Genomic DNA, 26618 nt, shown 5'->3' with positions numbered 1-26618 from the left:
CTGGGTTTATTGAGAAGAAACACCTGTAGAATAAAAGCACATTAAAGCATATTTAGCATTTTCCTCTTGTGCCGTACAAGCGGCAGCCTTTTACAGCAGCTCGCTACTCTTAGGAGTTTTTTCTTATCTTTCTGTTTTTCTTGTGCGTCTTTTTTATTCTTTTAGTTTAACGTGTTTTTAAATATCTGGCGCATCAGAGACGCTAAACACGGCAAGTCTGGCGCTACTTTGAGACCACCTTTACAACCCGTGCAACTTTCGCCACGTCTGTGGGTCCGTGACAGACAATGGCTCCCATTGTTTACAGTAGGGATCAGCTGCTGGCCCTGTGTAACACAGCTGTGCGGCCGGAGGAGCGACCTGATGTCCCCCGTGAGATAAGGAGGAGGATGCGGGGGTGCAGTTCAGGGATTAAACGTCGCGACAGGAGGAGAGCTTACAGACCAACTCTCCCATCCATCATCATGGGGAACGTAAGATCTCTCCCCAGCAAGATGGATGAGCTGGCAGCGCTGACCCGACATGAACAGGATTACCGACGGTGCAGTTTGCTACTGTTCACAGAGACTTGGCTGGGAATGCAGCACACAAACGCGACTGTAGCGCTGGATGGATTTTCACTTCCTCCGCTCTGAAAGGAGGAGGGCTGGCAGTATTTGTGAACGATAGATGGTGTAACTCCAGGCACATCACTATCAAAGGGCAGCACTGCTGCCCGGACATTGAGCTGTTGGCTGTTAGTCTGAGGCCATATTATCTGCCGCGGGAGTTCTCACACGCCATAGTGGTGGCTGTGTATATTCCTCCCTCCGCTAACGCCGAAGCAGCCTGTGACGTCATCAACTCCGTGATCAGCAGACTGCAGACTCAGAAACCACAGGCCCTCTTACTGATCTCTGGGGATTTTAATCATGCCTCTCTGTCCTCCACTCTGCCCAAATTCATCCAGTATGTCACATGTGCCACCAGAGACAATAAAACACTGGACTTATTCTATGCCAACACCAAGGAGGAATATGAATCATCAACCCTCCCTCCTCTGGGAAGAACTGATCACAACCTGCCTGTCTACAAGCCCCTTGTTAACAGGCAACCAGCTGTGTCCCGCAGAGAGAAGAGGCAGTCTGACGAGGCTGAAGAGGCTCTGAAGGACTGCTCTGAAGGACTGCTCTCTCACACCTCTCCAGTTGAGAAATCAGCTGAGGAGGTTAAAGACCAGGAAGGCTGCAGGACCGGACGGCCTCAGTCCCAGACTCCTCAAATCCTGCTCTGATCAGCTGAGCAGGATTATTGGACATCTGTTCAACCTGAGTCTGAGACTGGGAAAGGTGCTGCGACTCTGAAAGACGTCCTGCGTGGTACCTGTGCCAAAGACCCCACATCCCAAGGACCCGAGCAGCTACAGGCCGGTGGCACTAACATTACACCTCATGAAGGCCCTGGAGCGGCTGGTCCTTACCCACCTGCGTCCCCTGGTGAGCTCGTCCATGGACCCGCTGCAGTTCGCATATCAGCCTGGCATCGGAGTGGACGATGCCCTCATCTTCCTCCTCCATCGAGCCCTGTCTCACCTGGAGTTGCCGGGGAGCTCTGTTTGGGTCCTTTTCCTGGATCTCAGCAGTGCTTTCAACATGATCAGGCCAGCCATCCTGAGGAACAAGCTGGAGCTTTCAGGAGTGGACCAACACCTCACATGCTGGATAGTGGACTACCTTTCCAACTGCCCACAGTATGTGAGGACACGGGACTATGTGTCAGGGACTGTCCTCTGCAGTGTGGGGCCCCCCCAGGGAAGGGTGCTGGCACCGTTCCTCTTCACCCTCTACACAGCTGACTTTTCCCACCTGTCACCCACCTGCCACCTGCAGAAGTTCTCTGATGACTCTGCCATTGTCGGCCTCATCACAGATGGGGACGATAGGTCATACAGAGGACTCATTCAGGATTTTGTGGACTGGTCTCAGCAGAACCACCTGCTGATTAATGCGTATAAAACCAAGGAGCTGGTTGTGGACTTCCGCCGCTGCTGCCCGCACTCTCCCCCGTCACCAGTGAACATCCAGGGAAGGGACATTGAGATGGTCACATCTTAAAGTACCTGAGTGTTCATCTGAACAACAAACTAGACTGGACTCATAACACCACTGCACTTAACAAAAAAGGACAGAGCAGACTCTATCTGCTCAGGAGGCTGAGGTCTTTTGGGGTGCGGGGGGCACTCCTGAAGACCTTCTATGACTCTGTTGTGGCCTCTGCCTTATTCTACGGAGTAGTCTGCTGGGGGAGCAGCATCACAGCAGCTGACAGAAAGAGGCTGGACAAACTCATCAGAAAGGCCAGCTGTGTCCTGGGACGCCCTCTGGAACAGGTGGAGGAGGTGGGGGAGAGGAGGATGACAGCCAAGCTGTCCTCCATGACAGACAATGACTCCCACCCCCTCCAACACACACTCACTGCACTGAGGAGCTCCATCAGTGACAGGATGCTACATCCAAAGTGTGTGAAGGAGAGGTATCGCAGCTCATCCCTTCCTGCAGCCGCCAGACTGTACAACAGAAACAGCTCCAAGTAATCAGTACAATAATATGTATACAATCTGTGCAATAACCCGTGCAATAATGCAATAATGTGCAATAATCAGTGCATAACAATCTGTAAATACTATTTACAATTTCTTAGGGATGCCGTTATTCTTTTATCCCACTCTTGTATATATACTTGCTTTGAATTTGCATTGCACTTGTTCTAATACTTTATACACTTTATTGATGCTGCTGTATATTGGAATTTCCCCTCGTGGGACTAATAAAGGAATATTGATTGATTAATTCCTTGCACAAAATCAAAGTCTTTTGCACTGGAAAACTGCTTGTCTGAGTGTTAGTACTCCTTCCATCATTACTTTTGATAGTTTGAGAGCTAAAATATGCTTGCTCTGCATGTATGTTTGTGTGAGCTGCACAACGCCATGAAGGCCAATGTGAAAAGTTGAGGTGGGCAGTACTCAGTAGTAGTGACAGACAAAAACAACCAGGGATGTCCCGATTCCACTTTTTGCCGACCAAGTACAAGTACGAGTACTGACATTTGAGTACTTGCTGATACTGAGTACCGATACGAGTAATTAATAATACCATAACAACAAATTTAAATTATGATTTTCTATTTTTTCAGCACACGTCCACACTGCCGACATTGTTTTCTCCTCCAAACACACACCACATCCACTTGCTCAAGCGGCATTTCTGGATGTCTGTGGACCAGTTGTGGAAAACATCCCAGTGCATTAAATCAAATGCACTGAACCCCATAGCAACTGCTGTGTTTCAGAAGTAGACGCACATGCGTGCTCATGTACTGCTGAGTGAAATCTCCCGTCGTTAGCTAATAAGCAGTTTTTCCCCCCGAGCTGTTTTGTATCGTTGAAATTTAACAAAATAACATGAAACACAAGGGCTTTATAGCAGGCAACCGCTCTCCCCTCTTCCTGGTACTGCGTACCGCTACTGAATCTTTTAGTGGTACGCAGTACTGGACCATACTGGCTTACTTTCACCCGTGGTTGACGTATCGTAGGTATCGGGTGCTGTCATGAGCAAGTATTTGAGGAGTATGAGTACAGGGAAATAGGCCAGTATCGGTGCGAGTATTGATGCTGGTATCGATATTGGGACATCCCTAAAAACAACCAATCACGTACAAAAACTTTCCAGGCTTTGGATTTTGACTGGATAGGTCTTAGTAATGAACGCAAAAGGCATATTTTGTTTGGTTAAGTTTCGTAACTACAACAGATGGACCTCTTCTGCCAGACATGAAACTTGACATGGAAGAACATGGACTCCTCCTTCTCATCGAAGTAACTGAGCAGAAGCAGGAGCATCTCTATCACATCATGTGAGCAACCACTCTGCGTTCTGTCATGGAATGTGAAGGCCAAATGCACAAACCACAATCAGCCCAAGACACTCAAAAACAGCCGTCCAATTATTTCAGATAAATCCTTCTTTTTTAACGAAATGCCCAATAAAGATAAAAATTGTAAAAATCCAATAAAAATAAAGGGTGTCGAATAAAAATAGAGGCTGTCTAACAAAAATGAAAAAGGTGTCCGATAAGAATAAAACTCTGCGGGAGTCAGAAGTCCGAGGAGCTCCGAAGTACAATGGTCAGTGCTCTATTTTTATACACTTCAGCTAGGTGTTTACCACGCTCTGAGGGCATCTTTTGTTTTTTGTGAGTTGCCTCTCATCTTACACCGCAAGGTCATCTCAGGGCAGCCGCTCTGACCTTAAAATCCCCTATCTTTCCCAGATTTGCATGGTTACATTAAAGGTGCATCCCAAGGATGCAGTCCATTTATTTCCTCTCTCTTCTTTCCAAATTACATCATTATCTTTTTTTTTTCCCATACTAAAGTAAAAAAGGTTTACAACTTTATTGTAGGCACAGAGTGTATAACAGAAAGCATAAAACAATACTTTTGCTCATTAAGTGCACAGAAAGTGATTATGAGAACTTTCAATCCATCAGTGATTATAGTAAACACACAATTAAAAATAAAGAATACATGCTTTAAGGTTACTTCAGGACAGCGAGGTTATATTAAGTCACACAAAGTAGCAGAGGTTACGTTAGTTCACACAGAGTAGCAGTTGCCCGAACACCTGCAAGGCCACGAAGGGGGGTTTCAAAATAAGGGGGTTTCAAGAAAGGGGGGTTTCAAGATAGGGGGGTTTCAAGAAAGGGGGGTTTCAAGATAAGGGGAGTTTCAAGAAAGGGGGGTTTCGAGATAAGGGGGTTTCAACAAAGGGGGGTTTCAAGATAAGGGGGGTTCCAAGATCTCAGACTACGAGCACTCTCCTGTCATATATTCATGATCCTCAAAATCTCAGACCATGAGCATTCTCCTTCTCTCATATCCATGATTACTCTTTCACAGTGTCTGTCACAGTGTATTACAGATTCACGCTCAGTATATCGGCTGTGGCCAGGTGTCATTCTGAGGGCAGTGCATCACAATAACACACTTCATCAGAGCTACTATAATATAAGGCTCAACAAATCTATCTTCTTCAGTCATTTGCTACCATTGATGATAACACTATATTCTATGTCTCCAGTGAATACATGACATCATCACACATCTGTTAGAAAAATTTACACTACTCCGCGCATCCTCTGAAACCTAACGTAATTCTGAAGGAACTTCTTGCTCTTGTTGACACAAACTGTGGTCATGTCGTCAAAAAAATTTTTCGTGTGAATGTCTCTTTGAGGTCAATCCCAGTGAGTTCCTTGAAGTGGACTGACATGCCAAGTTCATCAAACCAAAATGGCCACTCCTCTCTAAGGTATTTGATACTTTTTCCCTGGTTGACATGTTGACGCTGTGTGTAAAAAGTGGACTTCATTAGACATTTTACCTCCTCTGGATTGGCATCAGAGTGTTGGAACAACACCTTGAGTTTTTCCATCTTTTGCTGCTGGCTTTCTTGAGTTTCCTCAAGGGGCAGAAATTTCACATTCCATTGAATGCATCCGTTAGTGTCCTGCATTGCTGCTCTCTCTTCTAATGGGATCTCGTCTGTGTGGTCTGAGTCAGTCTGATGTTTTCTTTTTCTTATTTTGGGTGTTGAAGTGCGCCTCACATTTTCAATTCTGTATTTCAACTGTTTGACAAGGCTATGGTAGCCTGTTCCAACAATATCGCCCTCTATTACATCTTGCAGAGATTTGGGATATTTTGCCATCATTTTTTTTTTTGCAATGTCAGTTGAATGCTTTTTACCTACATGAGGGCATTTTTTCATCATCTCAGTCACAACAATCCGGACCATTTGCCTCCTCAGTTTTGGGCCTGGCCTTTTTCCCCTCTCCAAACACTGCATCACGTCCTCAGGAAATTTATTCCATGGAATTTCGAAGTTGTCTTCCCACTGTGTATCAGGTGGGCTTGGGCTGCTGGAGGAGGTCAACGATGAACTTCGGGGGGAAACAGTGAGCAATGACAGCGACTGGGTAGGTGAGGCTTCCACCGATGACAGTGAGCTGTTCTCGGGAGTTTGGTCTTTAAATGACACACACACACACACACACACACACACACACACACACACACACACACACACACACACACAAAAAGCTTATGATTCACATAGTACAATATTACACAATGTCCATGTGTGCTTTTGATTTTGAATAGTTGTGTGGTGTTTTTACTTACATTTCCAAATGGAAAGAAGCTTTCTGGCTTGTTCAGGTCTGAATGCTGTCGTCAAATCATCCTCCTTAATGAAGCGTAGATCATCAAACGTCTCGACTCCAATGGACTGCAAGTGCTCTTCCAGGATCTTTTTGTTTACTGCCGGAAGTTCTGGTAGGGCTTCCATGATGGCGACATCTAGGAAGGTTGGCTCTGAGTCATTCATATTTGCACTGAAGAAATGCCACCTTCAAACAGAACACAAAAAATATACAGTACATACACTTAACAGAGCAGGAACATGCATCAGTTAACACTTATATTAATGTTTATCTGCAGTGATAAGTAAGTGAGCTTTAACTGGACTTTATTTTGCTACAATACTGTGTTTTAGTGGAATGACTTGGTATCCATCAAGAATGTATGATACCAAAGGATAGAAATCGGGCAGGTCATGAATGTTGATAGTAGGGATGAGCAAGTACATCACTATCTGTATCTGTATCTGTATCTGTATCTGTATCTGTTCAGCCATCTAAATTATCTGTATCTGTATCTGTACTTGGAGTGGGTGTGGTTTAACCGGAAATTTGTGGGGCTTAAATCGGTACATTATTTTAAGCCTGAAATTGATATGGATTGATCAGAAGTTGCTAAATTTATTGTTTATTTGAAAACTATTTACAGAACAGCCTCAAAATCGAGATTCAAATCAATGTTTTTGATCACAAAAATAAGAGAACAATTTACAGAACAAGTTTTTTTATAAACTCAGAACATGAATATTCTTAAGTGTATGAATAAATAACAGAACAGCCTCAGAATTGAGATTCAGTGTTTTTGATCACAATAATAAAGGAACTATTTACAGAACTTTTTTTTTTTTTTTTTTAACTCAGAACATTAATATTTTTAAGTGCATGAATGAATACAACACATGCAGTAGGAAACTATGAACTACTAAGTATGCATGAACAAGAGTTGTCATACTCAACACAACTTTCTTTTATATATATATATTTAAATTTTTATGATCAAACTGTGATTTTTTTTTCGATTATTTATTTATTTTTACTACCTAACGTTCTTGGCATTTTTTTTCCCCACACAAAGTTAAACAGTGTTGATTAAGGTGTGTGTGTGTGTGTGTGTGTGTGTGTGTGTGTGTGTGTGTGTGTGTGTGTGTGTGTGTGTGTGTGTGTGTGTGTTCCGTATAAAGCTGAATTTGTAATATTTATAATATATTTATTTTTATGAACTGCAGTGAGAAAGTGTCACTGCATGCAGCCATATACAATAACAATATTAATATAGGCTACTTTGCTTATTTTTTAATGTTCTGTGTGAACTTGGTGATTCATGCAAACATTCAGTGATGGCAAACAGGGAAATAATAAGTCAGCCTTGTTCACTGTATTCTTCTCAAAAGTACTGCGTTCAGTACGAGCAAAGTTTTCCAACTGACTTTATATCACCAGCCAAACTAAGAGCAAGCAGACAGTAATAAAATTAAAAAAAAAAAAAACGACCGGAGTGGAGGCAGTGACCGACGCGACACGAGCCGTTTTCAGCTCTGTCTTGTCAGATGCACCGCGTACGTTACGAAACAAGTTCACCAAGTAACTTTAAATATCATACAAACCGAAACAGAGGCGAGCTGAAGAAGACCTAAGGAGTACTATAGAGGGCAACATGAGCTAGAGTCTAGCCAAGCACTGGGAGATCAGTTACTGTCCGTGGGCGCAACAGTGGGGCACGTCTCTGGCTGCAGAGACGTGTTTGTGTAGGGAGGGGCGGGCGCTGTGTGTGACTGGCCAATCACAGAGCGTGAACCCGAGACTGCCCTTTGTCACAGAATACAGATGGTATTCTGAGAGGAAGATTCCTTGGTGGATATCCATCAAAACATACAGGCTGTGTCATTATGAATCAAGATGAGCAAAAGTTCACCAAACTCCATATACTCACCATTTCTGTACACAAGAAACTGTCCTTTTTTATATGCAGTGCCTTTGTACTGAAAGTCTGTGGTAACTGTGGTATTGCTTTCTGAAAAGCCTAACTCCCTGACTGCATGTTTAATAGTGTCACTGTAGAGATTAGGATAAAACACACAGCTGTCCTTCACTTGCAGTAGTGAAGTAAGATATGCTATCTGGGACAGGGAAATGTTCTGAGCACAAATAAGATCCACAAAGTCTTTCAGCTGGAGAGCTAACTGCCATACTTCATCCTCATGGTTTTGCACTTTGTCACCAATCAAAACTGGTAGCAATCTCAAAAGGTTCCAGTTTTGAATGGCTTGCCCTGATAACTTTGCTCCGTCAGGGTTGACAACACATGGCTTTGTGAGTGCTTCAGATCCTTTGTACTTAAACTGTTTGATGCGCCTGTTTAAGAGTGAGTATGTGAACCATTTTTTCTTTTTTATAATGTTCTTCAGGAACAGTGCTAGATCATATGACAAGACTCCTTCTAAGACGTCATGACCTAAACAAGGTGGGAGACCAGGCTGGGAAACATGAAAAGACTCAAGGGTATTAAAGATAGAGTTTACTTTTATTCCTCTGACGTCTTCGAGGTTTTCAGCCTGCAGATCAGCAACAGCCGCGTCACACGTCTCTGGGGTGCGTGGAGGACCACAGGCATTCGGATCAGCCTCAAACTCACTTCTTGTGATTTCACAGTACCTGCAAAAATATTGAGAGCAGCTGAAGTTCTCTGTAAACCCACTTACTGTATGAAATGGGAACCCAAGTTATCCCCAGCAATGCAGTAAAGACCCCCTTTTACTGTTTCTCCGTCTACATTTATTCCATCTGTCTCCAAGGATTTCAGATCTGCCAACAACTCTGAGGTAACTTTGGCTACTCCAAAACGCCTACGATCATTCTCAACACACAACAAGACTAAAAACTTATTATCAGCATTTGAACCCAAATGAACGGGTAAATTTGCTAATGAAAGATAGACTGCAAGAACTTTGTGCGTCCTTTTAGCAGAACCCAGGGGATTCACAAGTTCAAATGAATCTTGGTACAAAATCAGTTTGAGTCCATCATATAAATCTGTAAAAACCTCTACATCCGGATCTGCAAACTGCTGTGACTGTGTATTCCTCCCTAAATGTGACTGTAAAACACTCTTCAGAGTTTCTGCCACTGGTATGTAGTAAGCATATTTTTGTGTCATGTTTTCATCCATTCCCAATGCCACTTTTTGGGGTTCTGTGTACTCAAACATTTTTGTGAATGTCTGATTTCTGGAGTATGTTGTTCTTAATTGTCCCTGATGACTCTTTAATGCAATCACTGATTTTAGTAACTGCTTCATCTGATAGGTTCATATCATTTTTTTAATAAAGAACTTAGTTTAGTTATTGTGTAGGCTTGACCTAACTCGTGCACATTTTGCATTTCTTCAATAATAGTCTGAATAGTAGAGGCAGGAATAAGCAGCTGTCCTTGCAGTTTAAGGTAAAAGAGGCACATGTTTCTAAGATAAGACTGACTATCATTCTCTGGCATATCACTGGCTGCACTAGCTGTTGGCATGGCTTCATGTGTGTTTTCTGAATCATCTGTACTGGTAATGACATCTGGGGGCTGAGGGCGAGTTTCCCTGTACATGTCATCAGTGCTATCAGGGGAGCATGCTTTATGCTTCCTACAAGTGAGAAGTAAATGACGACTTTTTTGTAAACACTTGCTTACAACCACTTACTGGACACAACACAGACCTGCCCTCTCCAATATGATCATTTAAGTGAGACACTAGCCCTTTCACCATGTGAAAATGGCAGGCACATAATGAAACTGTACATTTTAAATCTGCAGCAACAGCAACTTGAGGTGCAGGAGCATTGTGCACACGATAAAAATGGCCCTTGAAAGCTGAGTAAGGGTGGATCCCATTTCTCTTTTCTACCCCTACCCCTTAGCCCTACCCCTTGTCCCTTGCCCCTTGAAACGGAGTGCCAAGGGGTAGGGCCGAAAGTCAACCCCTCCGAATTGGGACACCCCTTCGACAATCGCGTACGTCATCAGTAGTCGCCGCTGCCTCTTACGTAGGCAGATGCGACAAGCTAATGCTACCGTCACATTCGATTTGTGTATGACATTCCTGCATGTTGTATCCCACAACGCTATCAATGTAACTGAATACCAGCAGCGAGGTTGCCAAAGTTATTATTGATAACGTTATCACTGCAGATTATCATCAGGGCTGCCCACAGAGCACCGCTAGTGGCATTCAGCCTGGCAACGGTAACCACGTAACTGAAGCCTTGACTACTATTGATTTTTTTCGGGGGTTTTTTTTTACAAGGAAAATGACCACTACACATTGAAACAACATTAAAATAGACAATAAAGTGGTTTTCGTACATTTTAAAACTTCATTCAGGGAGAAAATACCGGTCTTGCAAGGCATTCTGAGAAATCTGTCGTACCCCTCTGTTTGGAGTGTGCCTCGGAAAAATCTCCGTTTGGAGGGGTACATAGCCCTACCACTTCCCCCTACCCCTCCGTCATAATGGGAATTGGGACACCCCTACCCCTCCACGTGAACGCACAAAACGGAGGGGTAGGGCCAAGGGGTGAAATGGGATTCAGCCTAAGTGTTAAATGTTTTACTACAGTTGGCGCCAACACATTTGAAAAGACAACGAGGCTCATTCCTATGCACTCTGCAATGCAGTACATAGCCTTTTAGTGTATCCAATTTCTTTTTACAAAAGATGCAGGTGACCATTTTTAAGATTTCAAGCGTTTGCCTGTGCTTTTCAACTGAATTAAGTTATCACGCATTGATCTAGCTAGCAGCTAACTCACTGGTCTTAAATATCAACTGGTGCTAACTTAAGTTACACCATGTGCTTTTAGCACACATTTCCATCTGTTCTCGAAAAAAGTTGGCTGAGGTTGAAGTGCAAACTTTCTATTTTCCGATTGAACAGTAGCAGTCCCTCCACAAAACTTGTGTTAAACTCATCGACTTGTCCTAAAAACAAAACAAAAAAGCAGTCCGAAGATTTCTGCTCTGCTCCTGTGTTCTCTTCAGCAAGTGCTCCAGCTCGCTTGCTCATTAATGACGTCAGCTGCAGCTGCGAACAAGGAGCTCGTGCTTCTCCCTCTGAACAGCAGACCCTCCACAAAAATCGTGTTCAAATCGTAGATTTGTCCTGAAAACCCTAAAAATGACAAAGTGATCCGAAGATGTTTGCTCTATTCCTGTGCTGTCTCCAGCAAACGCACTCTGGCTCGATCGTTAATGACATCAGCCGTGAAGGAAGAGCTGCGCTTTTCCCGCTAGTCCTGTCCTCACATCATTATCCAATCAGAGACGAGCTTCAGCTGCGCACTTCGAACTTCAAAATTAGGCAGACTAGGTGTACTATGAGAGAGAAAAGTCTGCGGTTAAAGGAGGCACTGTTAGGTTGTTTAGCCTGTGGTAATGACACTACTCAAATTATTCACATTATTTTATATGTTTATATATCTATTACATTAAATTTTAAAGATTATAAAACAAGGCATACAAGGATTAGGACTGAACAGAAGTATTAAGCCTACTTTACATATATCAATAGCTTTAATTTATTTTAGCCTACACTCTGCAATAGGCTACAAATAGCCTAAAGTATAAAAACAAAGTTCAAGGTTTTTATTCTCAAAGGTTCTACCAGAAGTGTATATGAGCAGGCGTGTGTGTGTGCATGCATGCGTGTGTGCGTGTGCAGCCTCAATTCATCAATCATGTTAAAAGTACTGCATAAACTTGTATAGTGACTTACATATAAGATTCCTTTGTTGTGAGTATTACAGTACACTAAGAAAAATAATCCAGGGCCTTAGTAAAAATCACAATAATAAAAAGGTATACTACCTTAATAAAATCTCTGAAAATCACTTAAGTGCTTATTTGAGTTGAACATACAAAAAGAAATGCTTAAAAATCCAACAGCTAATTTTGTCTTAAATTTACACGTGTTATTTAAGTTTATTTCACAAAAAGAAATGAGTGTTTCAGTAACTAATTATATTTCCCATATATTCATAGTATTTTCTGTAAATACGAGTGAAAATATTTAAGTATGGAGCAATTATACTGATCAGTTTCAAGAACTTTAATTATTACTCATTCTAACTCAATAATCTACATATCTAACAACAATTTAAGAAAATGAGTAAGTTTTGTTACGCAGAACGTCATGACGTGTCCCATTCGCGGGCAAAGGGTGGATTCATGGGAAATCTATCCTGCATTTTGCAGCAACACGAGGCAAACAACGGTTTCACAGACGACCACGGTGGATTTATTTGGAGGATGCAATTTTTAAATCAATAGCGACCCTGTCTTCCCTCATATAACGCTGGGTGTTGTTTTTTTCTTTTAAATACTGTCGCCACCATACTGTTGTGCATAAGCTAACTTTGTTGACAGGTCTCTAGCCACCAAATTGCTCAGCTTGGTTAAGTTAACACACGGTTCATTCGGTTAACACCAGTGGCGTGGCGTGGGGATTTTTTTTGAGGAAGCCGAGACAAAACTTCTAATCTGTATGTTTTTTAGGGAGTGGGGGACATAAAAGACTATGTTGCAGCTTGTATATCGCTATTTCGTGTAACGGAATGACCTGTTAAGAGCGCCCAGAGAGCGCTCATTTTACTTACACACGCTTGTTATGTAACCGACACTTTGAACACCGATACACGCACACGCAAAATAACCGCTGAAGTTTAGCGCTACCAACTAGCCACTCAGTGCGGACATAATTCTCCTCATTGAAAGTCTGAAAACCTTTCTTCCTCTCGTACGCAGCTCTAATTTAGGTGTTGGCCTGCCGTCAGATTTTATTTTTAGCTGTTGCTGCAGAGGTAGTTCAGTAAATTTTATTCTTAATAAATACTCTAAACCTCCACCACCCATCACTGCACTTACTAATTTTGCTAATAAAATTTCAACACAAACTTGCTAATCTCCCTGATTTCATTCAGTGGCTTGATGATGACGATACTGTGATTTGATTGGTTTGAGGCCAAAGGCTGGGTGACTTCCCTTGACACAGTCCTGGCTAATCACAGGTGAGCAGTGTCATGACGGCGGCCTCACCTGATTGGTTAATCACTCTTGTTTTTTTTCACCAAGGGATGGCCTCCTTGCAGGCAACAGTGTGCAATATCGTATTTTACCACTCATTCGCCACGTAACATTTAGCAGGGCGCTGTTTTACACATCGTAAAATGCTCATTTAGTAGAGGAGAGAAATTAGGAAGAGATGACAGTGACGAAACACAGAAGAATTACCGAAACTGTTAAAAGGAGTAATTTCATTAAATCACAGCTACAGTCTGAAAAAAGAGGGGAAGCATGGCTTCCCTTGGCCTCCGGTAGAAAACGCCACTGGTTAACACACAGTTTCACAGGTAACGGACCATCGGACCGTTTAAGTTAAGCCACGCACTCTCTCTCTCTCTCTGTGTGTATTTGGACACCGTGTTTTACTCGGTTTTACTTAGTGTTTTTCTAACATGAGGTCCCGTTGACGTCGATGCGCTCCGATGGGAAGCTTTTGTGGGAACAGCCACGTACTTCCGGAGCTACAGGCGTTCCTCAAAGAGGCAGCAGCCCTGGCAGAGCTCATCGGCCGGCCAGAGCTCCGCCTTTGCCCCCGGTAGTGAAAACCGGGGGCAAAGGCTAATGAACACACGCACGCAGGTTTTTTTTAGTGTTTACCGCCATCTGATTATTCTTTTTAGGAGATAAACGTTGGTCTCATTGATGTAATCTAACAACTGTGGCCGCCGCATTAGTTTGAATTAAAAGTGCGTTTGTGTTGATGTGAACACAACAGACACTGTGGGAGGATGAGCAGCAGCAGAGTGGCCACACCGTGACTGTTGATGTGTGACTGCAGCCAGACCTCGATCTGCTCTGACTGCCTGCTGTCTCCATTGTGAAAGTTTAGCGTTATTTACCTTACTGTATCAGAGTTTCAATCGGGGTTATTAATGTAAACTCAGTCGTCCGAGTTCTCTTTCTCTTTGGGGCAACACACACGCACACACACTCTCTCTCTCTTGTGTTGGTGGAAGGACTGGTGCAGGTGTCGTGCCAGAAGTTGATTTTTGCCAGAAACTGATTTCCGGTCCACGGGAGCGCGCTCAGTCGCTATAGTATAAAAGCGCAGCTTCTGTGTCTCTGCGGCAGGCTTCGTCGGGCTCAAACAACCAGTTTGTTTATGATCATCTAACGATGTTTATTTGTGTTTGCGTTTGATAGCCTCCTGTACGTCCAGCTGCCTTATATTGCTGCTGAATAGGCTAGTTGGTGATTTAAATCTGGCTTGTATTTGCGCTAATAAAGATATTTGTCACAGAGGGAGCTTCTTTTTTCTGCACCAAAATTACATTAGATCCCTCAACAGAGTAATTTGACCCCAAACAGTGCTTTGTACGGTTTGAAAAATGAGTAAAGGGACATTACAGTGTAAAAATCAGCTTATTTTGCTTGCCAAAAACTGATTCATGACTCTGGTATTGTACATAGAGGGAGATTTAGCCCCCAAATGACTGAATATAACACAACAGAGTAACAATTGCGAGATTTGACTCCAACCAGTCCTTTTTACCTCTTGAAAAATGAGTAAAGGGACATTACAATGTAAAAATCAGCTTATTTTGCTTGCCAAAAACTGATTGATGCCTCTGGTATTGTATGTAGATTGATATTTTGCCCAGACATTACTTTGGGTCACTCAGCAGAGTGAGATTTAAAAGATTTGGCCCCAACCAGTGCTTTATACCATTTGAAAAACGAGTAAAGGTCCATCACAGTGTAAAAATCCGGCTATTTCACCTGCCAAAAATTGATTCACGCCCCTGGTATTGCACAGACCTGCATATTATAAAAATTAAAATTAAAATATATGCTCAGAATGACTTGGTGTCATGCAATCAACACATGGTATTTTCCCCGCTAATGTATAGGGTAATTAAGGCCTTTATGCACCATTATGCACAGTTGAATGAGACATCACGGTGCATGCTTCATAGCCAATCATAGCCAATTAACCTTTGTGCTAGGAGTGATTCTAGGAGTGAGTCGAAATTATGGATCCTGTTGTATTTAACAACATTAAGTCTTTCCTGAGTGATGGAACCATCCCTCTTGGACTGACAAAGGTCCAACAGAACAATATCCGTCGAAAGACAAAAAACTACGAGTTGTAAGGTGAGTTGGGACGTCTTAAATGTCATAGACTTGCAGGCTATCTCGGGTCACTATTCTATCTTGTCTTTTTTCTTTTTCTTTGTTTTTTGGACAGTTTTACTTTATTACGATGGAGGATTAGGGCCACATAAAAAAAAAAATCTAATACTTCGAGATTAAAGTCGGAAATTTACGAGAATAAAGTCATAAATTTATGAGAATAAAGTCATAACATTGTTGTTTTAGAGGAGGAGAGTTAAAATGAGGGACGTGGAGCATTTCGTTAAGTTGTACTTCAGAATAGGTTTCACGAACAAAGAGATAGCCTACTTAGGCTAATCTTTTGGCACATCAGCATCACATCATCATATGGACAATGACATTATATTATTTGATATGTAAGAGATGTGTGAGATAGGAGAAAGAAAGTAAAATATTCTGTTTTTTGGGGATTTCACTGTGTTACTTAAACATTAATGCTATTGTCAATTTTGGACATTAGATGGTCAAATGACACTTAAGGTCTGCTTGATGTTCAAATATAATACAGAAATACATTGTGGCATCTATTATTCACAGTTTGCTGAATGCATCCTGGATGGGTTGCCTCTAGTGTTTGACACTTCACCATCCAGTGTCAACAACATGAGAGAGGAAATAGCTGTTTCTCTTCTTGTGAATACAGGTGTGTTTTTTTTAATTTCTCCTTTTCTAATTCTAATACCATTACTCTAACAAACATTACTGACTGACCTTTTTTCTTTTTATTGCAAGATGACCTGACAGACCTCTGTCATATCTGTGGGGAGCACACAGGGGACACTTTGTGGGTAAATTTTTTACCCATCCTTCCTAAATTTGGCTTTGATTAAAAAATGCTTAAATATCCCAAATTCCAACAATATAGTCATCACTCACATTGTTTTTTTTAGATCGGGTGTGATGTGTGTACAAGGTGGTACCACCAAAGTTGTGCAAAATACCCCCAAAAGGGAAGCAGTTCATATGTGTGTGAAGCATGCAAGTAGTGTGTGTGTGTGTGTGTGTGTGTGTGTGTGTGTGTGTGTGTGTGTGTGTGTGTGTGTGTGTGTGTGTGTGGTAGTGTGCATGGTAGTGTGGATGGGAGAGTGGATGTCTGTCTGTCTGTCTGTTATTGTGTTATTGTGTCACTGTCCAAAATAAATCGTTCTTTTTCTGAAAATTCATGAATTCTATCATTTAAACAAGTGGACACAGTATAGTAAGATATCAAACAAGGTCTTGTCATTGTGATGATTACATTTTATTATAGGGTAAAAGACTCAAACTTTGCTGAGTGACACCAAGTGATACCCTTTACTCATTTCTCAAGCACTGGTTAAGTTCAAATCTGGTCATTATAACTCTGCTGAATTTTGGGAAAAATATGCAGCTCTCTGCAGTACCAGAGGTGTGAATCAATTTTTGGCAGGTGATATAGCCTGATTTTTACATTGTGATAGCCCGTCATGTTCCCAGTAGTAAAAAGTACTGTTTGAGCTCAAATCTTGTAAATCTCACTCTGCTGAGTGATCCAAGGTCATTTCAGGGCAAAATATCCCTCTATGTACAATACCAGAGGCATGAATCAGTTTTTGGCAAGCAAAATAAGCTGATTTTTACACTGTAATGTCCCTTTACTCATTTATCAAACTGTACAAAGCACTGTTTGGGGTCAAATTACTCTGTTGAGGTATCTAATGTAATTTTGGTGCAGAAAAAAGAAGCTCCCTCGGTGACAAATATCTTTATTAGCGCAAATACAAGCCAGATTTAAATCACCAACTAGCCTATTCAGCAGCAATATAAGGCAGCTGGACGTACAGGAGGCTATCAAACGCAAACACAAATAAACATCGTTAGATGATCATAAACAAACTGGTTGTTTGAGCCCAACGAAGCCTGCCGCAGAGCCACAGAAGCTGCGCTTTTCTACTATAGTGACTGTGCGCGCTCCCGTGGACCGGAAATCAGTTTCTGGCAAAAATCAACTTCTGGCCCAACACCGGTGTAGGTACCAAATTTGTCTGGGATTATAGTATTATAGAAGAGGTTTTCAGCCTCCTGTTGAGGGGTGCAGGGGTTCTCAGCTGTCAAGACTTTTTAATGATATTTTTGGGGAAACACTTGATACCTAGAGCAAGTAAAGGTTGAATTATTTTGTCAAGCAACGTTAATGTCTCCTTTACAGCACCAACACTGCTGCAGCACCAAAACTGCTAGAGGAGAGAGGGTGAACAAAGACATAACAGAGGAGGTAAATGGCATCTATTAATAATGTACAGAAGAATTTTATGTTTTTCATATGCAAAAAGATCTTTTTCCCCATATTTTTGAAATCTGAACTAAATTACAAACATAAAATTATTCATTAAAATTATTTATTCATGTTTTCATATAAAAATATTCATTCAAATTATTAATTATTTCATGTTTTCCATTAATTATAGTTGTAGATATAATTTACATCAATGTGCATTTTAATTCATTTATTAGAACTGTGTGATTAAAAACATGTTAATCCAAAAACTATGTACATGAAATGAAACAACATTTAATCAGTCTTTTTTTTTAAAAAAAACAAAAAACAAAAACAAAAACATTGTAACACTGTTTATCCTCCTTTTTAAGGTGGCGGCCCATGGGCTGGCAATGTAAGCTCTGCACATTTGAGGATTCTTCAAAAGGGGAGCTTCTCAAGCATTATCGAGTCAAGCACGGTACCTATGGTCGTGGCTATTCAGTACCCTGTCTTCATTTAAGCTGTCCTTGCTCCTTTAAAACATGGGGTAGCCTTCATACGCACTTGTCTAGATCCCACAATTCACAGGAAACTGAAGAGTGTGAAGGTGTGCAATCGTTCAGATGTAAAATTTGTGACTCGTTTTATCCTAGTACAAAAGACTATTTTCACCGTATTAATTCCCATTTGAAAAGACATGAAACCATAGAATGTGTTTTAGTGGATGTGATTTCAAGACTAACATGTGGAACTTATGCAACGCACAAAAGTAGAAAACACAAGTCCCATTCATGGAAAGACTTAAAAATTGATGTGATCACAAGGCATCCCGTTGCTACTGAGAATGAAATTGACTTTCTTGTGTTGGAATCTGATGGTCATGTTGATACCACCTTAGAGTTGGATTGTGGGAGGGATACTTCAGGTGAAGTAGAGAAAAATATTGGTTCTCTCTTTTTAAAATTGGAAAGCATCTATAATGTCTCTGGCAAATGTGTTGATGACTTGGTGGAACAGCTTCAATTTATCTGCACAGCATCCACTCAGCATTTTCCAAAGTTAGTGAGTAACTGTGCTGTCGATGAAGCTATTGTTAGTGAACTGGTAGACAAACTCTCTAATCCGTTTTCTGCAGCCTTGGGCCCTGACGGTCCCTTTTCTTCTGAATTTAAGAGGGTAAAGTATTATAAGGAAAACTTCAGTGTAATTGAGTCAGTAGAGTACATTTTGGATCCAGAGGAGAAAAGCAGTTTTCAATATGTGCCTGTTCTTCTATCCTTACAGCAACTGTTGAAAAACGAAGACATCGTGAAAAGGTTATTGACTAAACATTCAGACTACTCACAGCTGGCATCCTTCCGTGATGGTAAATATTTCAAGCAAAATGAATTTCATGCTAATGAGGAGTTCAGTATTTCAGTTATACTATATGTAGATGATTTGGAAATCTGCAATCCTCTCGGAACTTCACGCAAAAAACATAAAGTAACAGCAGTGTACTGGGTACTAGCCGATGCACCACCTGAACTGAGATCACAGTTAACATCAATTTATTTAGCTCTCCTTTGTAAAGCAAATGATATAAAAAAAATTTGGCAATGAAACTGTTCTTGAGCCGCTTTTGAAGGATCTCACTACATTGGAGAGGGAAGGAGTTTTTTTGCCTCAGATTGGCAAGAATATCAGAGGTACTGTTTTTTGCGTTTCAGCAGACAACCTTGGAGCGTATTCTTTAAGTGGACTTGTAGAAATTTTGGTGGACATTATATCTGTAGGTTTTGTATTGGGGACTGTTCTGACTATCAGGAGAAGGAAGTACATTCAGGAGCTTTTCCACCAAGAACAAAAGAGAACTATTATTTACATGTTCAGTCTGTAAAGAGAAATCCTGCTCTGGTACACTGTTGTGGTGTGAAGAAAGGTTGTCCCATAACTGAGAAATTAAGTTTTTTCCATTTTGTAACTGGGTACCCACCAGACCTTCTACATGACCTTTTTGAAGGCATAATTCCTTTGGAACTAGCACTGTGTCTTAACGTGTTCATCCACAAGAAGTATTTCACCTTGACAGAACTTAACAAGTCCATCACTCAATTTCCATACAAATTTACAGATAAAACGGATTGCCCCCAACCTATCCCAGCAAATTTTGCTTCTCGTAAAAGTATTGGTGGGAACGCTAGTGAAAACTGGACATTGTTAAGATTATTGTCATTCATTATTGGTGCAACTGTACCTCAGAAATGATCCTGAATGGCACATTCTCATGATTTTAAAAGATAGAACTGAGCTTGTAGTAGCCCCCATTCATACGAAGGAAAGTATTTGCTACTTGGACACACTGATATCAGAACATCGTCACAGGCTGCTGGAAGTTTTCCCAGATCAAAAATTGATTCCAAAGCACCACTTTTTGGAGCATTACCCTGATTTGATAAGAGGGTTTGGTCCTTTGGTTAGCCTCTGGACTATGCGTTTCGAAGCTAAGCATTCTTTCTTTATGCAAGCTGTTAGACACACAAACAACTTTAGAAATGTATTGATGTCACTTGCTTCAAAGCACCAAATGAGGATGGCTTACAGATCACAAGAAAATGCTTTGAAACCTGCTGTATGTGTCACAAAAACATCCTCTCTTCCAGTAGAAATACTTGATATGGAAATACAGCAGTCTTTTAAGGCAGTTTATCCAACACACACCTCTGTGAATCTGACCAATGTGGCCATACTCCATGGAACTACATATGCTGCTGGGATGGTTTTGCCTCATGGGTCAACCGGTGGTTTAACTGATTTTGTTATGATTTCACAGATTGTTGTTGTAAATGACAGTGTTAGTTTCATTGTAAAAATGCTTAACAGCTGGTATGATGAACATTTTAGGGCATTTATGTTGGACCACTCTGGGAAAATGTCCCTGGTACAGCATAGTGAACTTGGAGACACGTGTCCCTTGACAGCGTATTTTGTGGGAGGAAAACACATGGTGACATTGAAACGTCACATTATTTGCCACTGTTAGGTGAGTCTGACTCTTAAATGTCTAACACCTTCCTTCCTTCCTTCAGATTGATTTGATGATTTTTTTTTCCTGTTTTTGTCCAGATGGATTTGGTTGCCTTGAAAGTTATTATAGAGCACCGGAGTGAAAAGCTTACACTGCCCTCGGGAATGCCTAGCACTGTAGAACAATTACACGAAACTGTAAAAGAGACATTTGAACTCACTGATGATTTTACCCTGCATTACCTGGATGAGGACTTTGGTGATTTTTTCACTCTCCATACTACCAACCAGGTTAAACACAAGGGAACTCTCAAAGTTGTGATCATTCCATCAGTAGTTCTTACATTGACTACTGTGACTGAAAACGAGACAGATGTCATGAATGATAGTTCAACTTCTGCTAGTACTGACCTAACAGCACATTACCAGACAGATGACGCATCAGTGTCTTCACAAGACACTATCATCCTATCCCCACATGCAAGCCCTCATACGACATCATGGCCAAAGCAAATAAGCATTCCACTTTTCTCTGTGGCCACAGAAGCAATACTGAGGAAAGCCAATGAAGACTTTCTCAAAGATGGTACTGTGCTGAACAGTATTCCAATCAGATGTGAAATCAGGGAAAAATTAGCTGACTACATGTACAGCTACACACCCTACCCCACAGGCCTTCAGATTGGTGAGGTGGCAGAGGCTTTAGTCAGAAAGCATCCATGCCTGACAGAGCTAGGCAGTCGTAACGGCTGGCTTGGGTGGATGTATACTCTTAAGTACAAGATGGGAAATTATAGGTCGAAGCTCCGGAACCTTCGATTTCCTGAGGTTACCTGCAACTCCCTCAAGAACAAGCGCCCGAATGACAGGTCTGCTGCAAAGAACATAAAGAAAGCATGGAAAGGAGAAGTGGTATTTCTTCCACACTATCCTGCAGGAGACAGTAAGGAACAACAAGAGCTGAACCGAAACCAACTAATTGCCAAATCAAAGAAGAGAGACAGCGCAGTCATCAAGGACTTGATGTGCAGAACTTTTGCACACAGGAGACATGATTTTGTCAACCTACAGATGAGCATCAGTGACATCAAGGACAGGTGGCCTACCTTGTTTAATGTCTCACAAGTGAGTAAATGGAATTGTAGCAGAGCGTTCAACACATTATGGACTGAAAACCTATATGTTTCACAATTATACAGTTATACTTAAGTATGGACTTAAGTCTTTGTTGTCACTGGTTCTTTTGTCTCTTTTTTCATATCTCTCTTTCAGGTTAGCGCAGAGTTTCAAAGGCTCACAAAACAGAATCTTGAGCCAAAATTCATGGAGATGTTGGACCTGTATACACCAAAACTGCTGTCCTTGTTTCAAGCAAAGAAAGGCACTGTAGGAGCAAGAATTCAAGCACAAATGAGTGTTCTACTTCAGGTATTAAAAATTATCCTCCACCTATTCAATTTGTACCTTACCTGCGATAATCATAGTTCCACCTGTCTCATTCACATTTCTCTCCGTTAAGTTAATTACCATCAATAATTACATATTAATATCCAAATCAGACAACTTGCCTTTATCCTCTCTGACTCTCCCTCCTATTCATTATTCATCTTATCCTCCAGTCTTCCTTAAAGGAGCTGTATGTATGAAATGCACATCAAGTAAACATAAAATCACACAATATGTCATTAGAGACTAAGAAATCACGTTCATTTGAAATACTGATCTGACAACAAGCTTTCAGTAGATGTGGGGTTACAGTGTGCGTGTCAGCACTGCGCGCACAGACACGGTGTCAGGGCGGTGAAAGTGAAACAATAACCCGCAAATCACCTGAGTGACATGAACTCTGCTCGTAGTTACTGTGAGTCAGAGTAAAAAGCTAAATATTCATCCATCCAACCTGCTTAAGCTACAGAAACCTGAACAGATATTACTGTGATAACAGATATAGATGTACTGCTGCTTCATTCCTCTGACTGCTGGTAGTTGCATTTGCAAGTTGCAAAAATGCGATTTTTTTGAATTTGACTCCAGCAACAGTTTTAGCCACAGTCTTACATACAGCCCCTTTATCAGTTCTTACTTTTTCTTGCTTAGTTTTCTGTCCCTCAATCTCTCACATCCTCTGCACACCGTACCACAATATCCATTTATATTCATCCACCTGCTTTGGCTTCTGCCTTGTCATATGTAAAAATGTTCTATTTTTTTTCCTGACATCACTACTTTCCAACTTCAGTTGTTTTTTTTTTTTCAATTTTTCTAATGTAAATTCAACTGAAAGTTTTGACACTTAAGTTTTTCCAATGAATCAAAGCTCTGCTTCAATGTGTAGTGTTGCATTTTATTAGTTGAAATACTTTCTGTTCGGCAGAGTGGAATCCCCATTGAGCAGACAAGGGAGGTTGTCATCCGATGCCTTATTGACTACCTTGTAGAAGATGCTAGTGCCCTATTCAAGGACTTTGAGGTTAGCATAATACTGTAGTTTTCATGATTTTAAAGGTTTTAAGGTTTTGTAACAAATGTAATCTTGAGTGCACAGCTGCAGCACAGTTAATTTTTTCCTTACTGCACACAAAGAAGAAGCTGCTTTCCATATATGGTATAAAGCAGCTGTGGACATTAGGGGTGGCCATTTGAAGAAATCTTTTCGATTCATCATCAGGAAAATGAATGATCAGTTATTGATTAATCCTTATATTCATATTAACATTTTGTTTAAAGTGCGTGGATATGGTATGCTCATATGTGCGCAGAATTCGACTAGCAGCAAAAAGTTACACGGGAGGACGTGCCAGTAATGCAGGGCAGTCCCCGTGAAGGAATGTCAAACGACAACGTACATGGATGTCTGTGTGCTTGCCGTACATGTCGGCATTAAAAAAAAAAAAAAAAAAAAGAGGCTGCACTCTCCACCTGGCTCACCTGCAGCTGAACAGAGTAGCTCTGCCTCTCTCTTCAGCCTGGTCTTTGGCTGCACTTGTACAAAAAAAATCACAAGCACTTTCAAAATGTGGAAGCGTGTGTGTTTTATTTTTATTTCAGTAGCCTATAACAGTCCGTTGTCAACACACCGTGGGACGCACCAATTCTGTCGCAATGGCTTTCCTTATGACGGCAACGGTATTTTATTTTGTGAAGATAACAGGAAGTGTGTTGCTCACTATGGCTAGCTTGAGTAGCGCCGAAATCGCTGTATTCGTTGGAACAAAATTGCAAACAGCTGTGTGTGTGTGTGTGTGTGTGTGTGTGTGTGTGTGTGTGTGTGTGTGTGTGTGTGTGTGTGTGTGTGTGTGTTTGTGTGTGTGTGTGAGAGTGAGAGAATGTTACTTTTACTTTATTCTGTGGCTATAATTTATTTGTTAGCCCCCCCAATCAATTTCACCACCAGCCGCCACTGAACCTAACGGACATGTTTTTAGTGTGTTTTTCTCCACTTAATGTCCTGCTATGCTCTTTTATGTTAGTAGGTGGTATTTGTCTTGTGACATGCAGGTTGAAAGTGAGCTCAGTTATCTTTACAATGTCTGCAGGGTGCTGCGGATGGATCAGCCAGCGTTCAAGAGCAGTTGGCAAATGAAGTGATGACAATTTACCTGCTGCGGAAAGATGGGTCAGTTGATGTCGGCATAGTGATTGAGGGCAGCACCGTCCTCAGCAGTCTTAGGGATCTTAGCAGAGCCTGCTGCTATCTGATGGGACTGACCTATGCATTAGATCTGCGATACCCCAAGAACCTCAAATACAGTTTTGAGGTATTCCAGAAAGTACTGCTGGAGCTGGATTCTGGAAACCTTTCCAACAGAGCTCAAAGACTGAAGAATTACCTCTGTATGTAGTTGCTGGCTACTGTTCAGCAAGATGCTCTGTGATTGAGGGAAGTTTTCAAGGTTTACCTGTCCTACTGTAAGTATAGAAGTTTATTGTGGTTAATGTTTACATAAGAGTCTTAATGTCATCAAAAGGTCGTTCTTGGTGCATTTCAGCCATATGCTGCATTCATTTCAGCTGGATGCTCACATGAACAATGTCACGCTCACTGGTGAGAGTAAATCACAGTTCAAAGACTGAAGAATTACCTCTGTACTACTGTTCAGCAAGATGCTCTGTGATTGAGTGATTTTTTTCATTGGCGAGGTTTACCTGTCCTAAGTATAGAAGTTTAATGTGTTAATGTTTACATAAGAGTCTTAATGTCATCAAATAGTCGTTCTTAGTGCATTTCAGCCATATGCTGCATTCATTTCAGCCAGATGCTCATGTTGAAAATCAGACGACCAGTAGATAATAGAGTTTATATAATGCAAGTTGAGAAATCTCAATCAGACTCTGTTCACAGATAAACTTGATATTTTATATTTGTCAAAGTAGACAAATAAATGTTTAATGAAAAATGTTGGCGTGTAGAATTGCTGTTTTTTTGTTTGTTTCATATATTGACCTGAAGTATGAAAGTAGATTAAAGAGACAATACATTTTAAAACATTAAGTAAATAGAACATATTTATTCTGATATTTGATAGTCCATTATTAATTACATTCTGTTAAAAACATCAAGTAAATGTAGCAGATTTGTTTTGTTAAATAATAATCTCTTTTCCAGTTACAGCTACCTAACATTCTAATTTTATCTACTCATTTTTTTTGAGTGGTTCAAACTTAGGGTTACTATTGCATAGACTTAAAATTTTAATGATATAAAATAAATTTTAGATTTCATGGTACTCAGTGTAGTTATCCAGATCAGCTTAAATTTTTTAATTACATTTACTTAATTCATAAGGTAAATCTAACTGATGTCACAGCTTTCAAATTTACTCAATATTTTGTGTGTAATATTGTTACACAGATTAAATTGAGTAGAGCATAGTTAAATTTTTCTGAGTGTATTTCTCAGTTTTTGTTACCAATATTAGTAGTTTTCACAAATAAATTTGATTAAAATCACATGTTGTTGTTGTAAATATAACAAAAACATTCTGTTTAATAGTTTACAAAAGTTCAATGTGATTTAAACAAAAAATATATGTTTTTGAGTTTACATTACTTTTCTGTAGGGATTTTACATAGTTTTTATGTAAATTTCACAGTCATTTTTTACAGTGCATACAGAAAGGTTCACTCCATGACAACTGTGCTGACTAGCATGTCTGATGATTGGCTTAGAGAAATTGGAAAGAAAAATATGGTTGGTGTTGTATTTTTAGACTTCTCAGCCGCTTTTGACATAACTGATCATTTACTACTAAAAAAAACTGTCCTGCTATGGCTTTGAGCAATCGGCACTTAACTGGTTTTTCAGCTATCTATCTAACAGGACACAAACTGTGTTGTTTAATGGCAGCTTTTCAGAAATCAGAACGATGACATGTGGAGTACCCCAAGGGAGTTGTCTTGGACCTTTATTATTTACGATTTTTACAAATGATTTATCGTGTGTATTAGATAAAGCTAACACAGTAATGTATGCATGACGACTCAAGCATATACACATCAGTACTAACTAATAATGAATTAGAAATTATTATAAATAGGGAGCTAAATGGTGTAGTTGAATGGGTTAAAGCAAACAAGCTGGTCCTGAATATATCGAAAACCAACTGCATGATTGTAGGGTCAAATCATAATATTGATAATAATCCTGTATTTAAAATCAAAATTAATAATATCACTGTAAACCAAGTATATGAGACCAAACTTCTGGGAATACCAGTTGACAATAAACTATCATGGAAGAAACACATTAGTAATATGATTGCAAAGATGGGGAGAGGCATATCAATTATGAGGAGACCCGCAACCTTTATGAATCAAAACATCTTGAAAATAGCAATTCAATCACTCATATTATCAAATCTCGACTATTGCCCAGCAGTTTGGTCAAATGCCACTGGAGAGATGTTAAACAAACTACAATGTATACAAAACAGA

This window comes from Chaetodon trifascialis, chromosome 3, assembly GCF_039877785.1.
Source record: "Chaetodon trifascialis isolate fChaTrf1 chromosome 3, fChaTrf1.hap1, whole genome shotgun sequence".
Lineage (NCBI taxonomy): Eukaryota > Metazoa > Chordata > Actinopteri > Chaetodontiformes > Chaetodontidae > Chaetodon > Chaetodon trifascialis.
This window is presented reverse-complemented; position numbering follows the sequence as displayed.